Source organism: Lolium rigidum, chromosome 2 (assembly GCF_022539505.1).
Source record: "Lolium rigidum isolate FL_2022 chromosome 2, APGP_CSIRO_Lrig_0.1, whole genome shotgun sequence".
NCBI lineage: Eukaryota > Viridiplantae > Streptophyta > Magnoliopsida > Poales > Poaceae > Lolium > Lolium rigidum.
The window spans coordinates 241,122,444-241,128,443 of NC_061509.1; positions in this window are offsets into that span (position 1 = coordinate 241,122,444).

Sequence of the window (6,000 nt, forward strand, 5' to 3'; positions counted from 1 at the left end):
TGGGGCCCGAATCCAGACGGGATCCGCCTTCGCAGGCATCGGTGACACCGTTGTCGAGTGCGTCCCCATCTTTCCCATTGACAAGTACTGGATTCTAGCTAAGGAAGACATTGTCTAGTGCTCTATCATACCCTTTGGCGGAATTCACATCTTCATCGGTGAAACTAGTGATTCCGCTAGGTTCGCCGGATCAAGCCCCACAAAGACCGCCATTGAGCCGGATACGTCCGTAAAAGATCGATATGGGTAGGACCCGCCTTTGGCTGGATCCGCCTCGGATCTGAAAAATTCAAGGCGCACCCAAACCGTCTTTGTGGCAAACATGATGGTGGAACACCAATGCAGATCCGCCCGAGTCTTCCCGATGTTAAAGAAGGAAAGGTGTCACTTCATCCACTGCATCGGATCTACATCCGAATCCACTCCCGAGGGGAATGCCGGATCCGATGAGCCTACTGTAGAGGCCAAAAACGAAGAATCAATTTTGGATTCTCTCAGCCCTGGACTTGCCGATATTTCACCAATGAACTCACAGGAGTATGAGGCAACCATGAAGGATTATGGCGACGAACTGACAACCGTTGACCAACCCCCAAGCGCCCAACAAGTATTCGCGGCCATGACGAAGCTGGTTGGGGAAGGAAACACCAACGTGCCATCCAACCCGGAAGATGAGCAAGAAGCGGGTCATGAAGATGAGATCATGGATGACGCTGGTCGGAACAACCCTCCACCACAACATAACTCGTTTCCACCACAGGAAGATATGTTCCCACCCAGACCCGCAAGTACGCCCGCGCGACTCTGCGGCAATACTGACAAATACGGAAATCTCCTGGTCACACCAATCACGCTGGATCATGTAAAGGGAGGTAACCAGGCTTGATGGCATGCGCGAGGTACTTCTCACAAAAGCCAACAAAATCGAGAAAGCCTCAAAGGAAAACATGGAGCTCCAACAAAATGCCCTGCTAGCTTACAAGTCATTCAAAGAACTTCAGAAGAAGCTCATGGTGGAATACAAGGAAGTGCACGCGCATAATAAGAAGACCATAGTGATAACATCACCCCTCACAACATCGACTTTGACACCTCCCAGCCCAAGCCCTAAAACAACCACGACAGGTATGTAGACAAGAACGGGCAGGAGGTGATGGAAACGCCGAAAGACAATCTAGTTCTGGCAAAACATCTGTTGGACGAGTACAACGATCTGGCTGTAGTGGACAAGTTCAGGTACATCCTCGCCAAAGAAGTAGATCAACAGCAAAATGCGGATACTTCCCGGAAGCTTGCTTTCGACCCCCACGCTTGCTTGTCCGGCACGAACAAGACGGATCGAAAGGGTAATCATTCTTTGACAGAATCCTTGGAGAGCCAAGCTAGGAACTACAAGGATCCTATTCCGGTATCCTCCACCTCGAGGGACAAAGTAAAGTGCTCCATGTACAAAGGTGCCAACAAATACTGCAATCCTTTTTTGCCACCACGTCGCTCAAACATGCCACCTCCGAGGCACCATGGCCAAGCAAGAAACGCCTTGCCCCACGGCCCAAGCGAAATAAATATATGTGGCAGCATGGAGCCAAGGGATTAAAGAGACAATGGTCGCGGAGAGCATGTCGGAAGAAGCCATCACAACGATGGCAAAAACAATTGTTAAGGTGATGATGGTCGAAGGGACAACCACTAGAGCAGAAGCAAGTGGGAGGACAGAGAATCGCAGTGCGGAAACACCAAGAAGAAACCTATGCACTGGTCTCCATCTCCACTGGTGACAAAGGCGCCAGAGGTGGCGGAGGCAAGAGGACTCCGCGTCGATCTCCGACACCCCCTAGCCACAAGGGTGGAGGCGGAGGAAAAAAGCAAATGACCTCCACGCCGTTTCCCAACGCCACCAAGCTAGAAGGGAGATGGCGGTGGCGGAAGCAAAGGATCTCGCCGCAACCTATATAGAGGATTACGTCGACACACGATGCTTCGGAACCCGAATCGGAGAAACAAACACTCCCCGAGGTTTCAGATTCCGACTCCCCGGCATCTTGAAAGTCTACGATGGCTAGGATAAACCCAACTCTTGGCTGGAGAATTTCTAAGGCACAGTTTCCTTCGCCCGAGCAACTCCCAACCTCTCTTGTCGGATGCTCCAGTTATACTTGACAGGGCCGATGCGCCATTGGCTAGTTGATTTACCTGAGAGGTCCATCCACAACTGGTTCAACTTGAGGGAGGCCGTCAACAACTACTTCGAAGAAACCTACAAGCGACCCTTCACCGCCTGTGACCTACAGCAGTGCCAGCAAAAGAAAGGAGAATCTTCCATGGATTTCTTGTCCACTGGTTGGAAATGAAGAACTCCTACGCATGCATGTGCGACGAAACTGCAATGCATGTTAGCCTTCATTGGTGGACTCATTAGAGGGGGAGTCCTATGCCATACATTGACACGTGATCATTATTCTTGAACCCTCGACCTCAACGGTATGATCGCGACTGCCAGCGCGGAAAAATCCGCCACACGAGCAACAACAGGACGGATCCGACATGGTGGCCATGGCATTCCAGCAGAGGGGCCAAGGCGGAGCCTGAACATGCACACAAAGTAGCTATGGCAGTAGGAGATGGAGTCATCATGTTCTTGTGAACGGCGGTAAGATGACACGATGGTGCTGCCGGATGGTGGTGGAGGTCCGCCTGTAGGAGCGGTTTGACCCCTCGCGCAATTGCACCGCAGCGTGCGTTGGGCTCGAGCGTGGACATGTTGTTGATGAAGCTGAAGTGCGCTTTAGCCCCCTACCTGGCGCGCCAGATGTCGGGGTTTCAGTTTCGGATGAAACACGGGTACCTTGGCAAGACCCTTGAGGTTATCATACCAGAGGGGGCTAGAAGCAACTCTCCAAGCTTAACAAGGCAATGGCAACACCGGAGTAGAACGCGGGCGGCATGACAAAGAGAGACATGGAGTAACCCAGGTTCAAGGCCATCGTGGTGAGGTAAAATCCCTACGTCCTGCCTTGGTGTGGTATTGATGTTTCCCCGAGAGGAGTATGGTGTTACAAGGTGGTGGATGATTTCTCCCTAGATCTAGATGGGATTTGCTCTAGGTAGAAGACAATGGCATCTAAGTGGTATCTCCAGGGGATCGGTTTCGGGATCCCTTCTACTGGGCAGCTGCCCTTCCTTTTATAGTGCTGCCATCCCTCCTCTCCAGGTAAATTTGGGAGAGGGGTAACTACAGATATGCCAAAGGAAGAAGAAAGTTGTCTCTAGCTAATCTCATAGAATCGGTCCATGGCCACACCATGAGTCTTGGTCCACACGGAGTGGTTGTGGACAATGTAGACAGTCCCTGATGTACTTGCACCGTCCACCCCGCACCTTTAGGGAATGGGGGCAATTTCCATTTCACTTTATGCAGGCAAACTTGGATCTTATCTCATCTTCAGCGGTGCGTCATGGCTTGCATCATTGATCCTTAGTTTCATCCCTATGCAACTGGCCTATGTAGGGATCTTGTGCAGCATGTTCTGATGATTCCTCTCGTGGAGAGAAGCTCCGGGAGGCCTTCGAGTAGGCTGGAAACGGCTAAGTCCTGGACCCCTCGACAAGGGTCCTTCCCGAGGTACCTCCCCCTCGCGGAGACATCCTGTCTTGCGGAGAGAGAATCTTAGTCCCTTGTTCTTGGGCCGCTGCGATGGCCCAACAGAAGGTGTGACATGGTACCCTAGGTTCCATTACACTGACAATAGAGTTTCAACGATTTTTTTACACGCTCCCATCAGTCTTGTGATGGAAGTCCGGCATCGATGTAAACCTTAGATCGCGGCTTAATCGCTAAGATACCCTCTTCAAATCCAAGTGGAGCTAAAACCAAAAAAATGGAACAGTCAAGCATGTTAATCATATTGCAATCCTCACTCTAGACGGAGAGAAAACGGAAACACAGAGCAAGAAACTTACGCATGATGGTGTCATCAAGCATTTTAGCTTCCACGTCAATAGTTGTCAGCTGTGTCATCAGAGGCTCCACCTGCGGCTTTCTTTCTATCAACCACTTCTCCATCTCCGCATGGCTGCAATGTGTTTTACCTCCAGCTCTTTCTTCAAATTGATCTAATTGCTTTGAGATTCTGTGAGGCTAGCTTGGAGGGATTCATGCTCAGCTTCAAGAGTCTGGAGCTTGACGGGGAGCTCGACAATTGATGACATGTTCACCAAAGCATTTGGTAAATAAGAGGAAAAGCATAATTCACTGCACTAAAACCAGTTTAGCATATGTCGGAAAATTTACTACATTGGCTAGGTTTGAGTCGTTCCTCAAGGGAGGCAGATTTTGTCCTTCTCGGCTCCGGCTAAACTGAGTTGTTCGATGCAGAGCTTTTCCTCCACCAACATCCCATGCATTTCTTGGTGCAACGCCCGTGTGTTCTTAAAAATTTGAAAAAAACTTAGATCCAATGGCTAAAAAAGGTTAAGGCCTCATTTCTGCTATTTTCTCTAGCTGGAACCGAAAGTTTTAACTTACAAGGAAATTTTGAGCTGGAAATCCATAATTTAAGACCATTAGATAATAAAAACTTCATGCTACTCTATGGGAGCCTTGACTTAGATTTCTATCTGTAAACTATAACTCAACGCTCGGGGGCTAGGAGTATACATAAAATTACCTCGCAAACATTCCTGTGCTTGGGGAAAAAGGTCATAAAGGCATCCGAAAATTCGTTGAACATCTGCTTCTCGTTTTCCGTCTTGCCCAAAACTTCGTTCATCCTTTCAGTCATTTCTTCGAAATGACGTTGTAAGGGAGCTCGGCATAGAGTTGGAAAAAGGTGGGAATGCGTAGATGACAAGATCTTGAACATTTTTTGAGGGGCATCATTAGCCGGAACTTCAGCCTAAGGTACTTGTTGTTCTTGGCCAGCAATCTCCATGTCGGCATCAACACATTGTTCGGATCCGCCAACCTTTTCGGATTCGTCGTCAAGATGGATGATGTCCTTATAATTTAAGGGCTCTTTGCTCGCAGCAGGCTTTGAGGGCACACCAACGTCGGGAGTTTTAGGTGTGGTAGCTGGAGACGGATTGGCCTTCGATTTCTTAGGCTTTTCTGCACTTTTCTTGCTGCAGGAACAAACACACAAGTGGGTCAAAAGATTCAACGGGAAGCTTTGAAGTCAATAGTAGAAAGAATAAGCCGGAAAGAAGATCATACCCAAGTTTTGGAAAATACTTGTATACTCCGCCTTTCTTTGTGACATTCAGATCTTGGAGGTAGAACTTCTCCTTCTGCAGGGCTTTAGTTGGGGCATGAGAGCTGCTCTGGCGCAAGGTCCACCTCGCCCATGCTTGGCGGGTCTAGGCTCCTTAGTTGCATGCCTACGCGTTTAATAGGGTGGGGCTGATAGAGATCATGATATTCCTCGTCTTTCACCTCAGATGCAGCACTAGCGTTCGATGGACCTGGAGGGAGGGTATCATCAGCACTCCAAGGTCCTTCTCCTCCAAAGAATCAAACTGAAAAAACAACAAACTGTAAGTGTTGGGACAACAAGCTTTCGTAAAGAAGGTAACGATCAAGGCGGAAAAATTATTACCAGAGGACCAACTCGCTCCATGTAAATGTCCACATTACATACGTGGGAGTGAACTTCGCGAGGAACCTTGATCATAACCCTGAGCCGTTTGTTCAGGTCATTAGAAGATAAATTGTCCTTGGTGGGGCGCATAGCCGGATCCTTACGTGCAAGGCAAGTTTTACCAATTAGGTTAGTGCTAGAAGAGTCCGACCTAGACTACTCCTTGTAAACCCTAGATCTTGGTGCCTTTATAAGACGGATCCGGAAGCCCTTGAGGCAGAACCAATCCAAACATTATAACTACGGACTTGTTGTCCTTATAGTGAATTATAGCATCACATATGATTTCGCCACCGTTGCGAGATCAGAAGATGGGTATCTCGTGTGACCCCGTACCAGAGACTCCTCTCCCTATGGCTCCTCT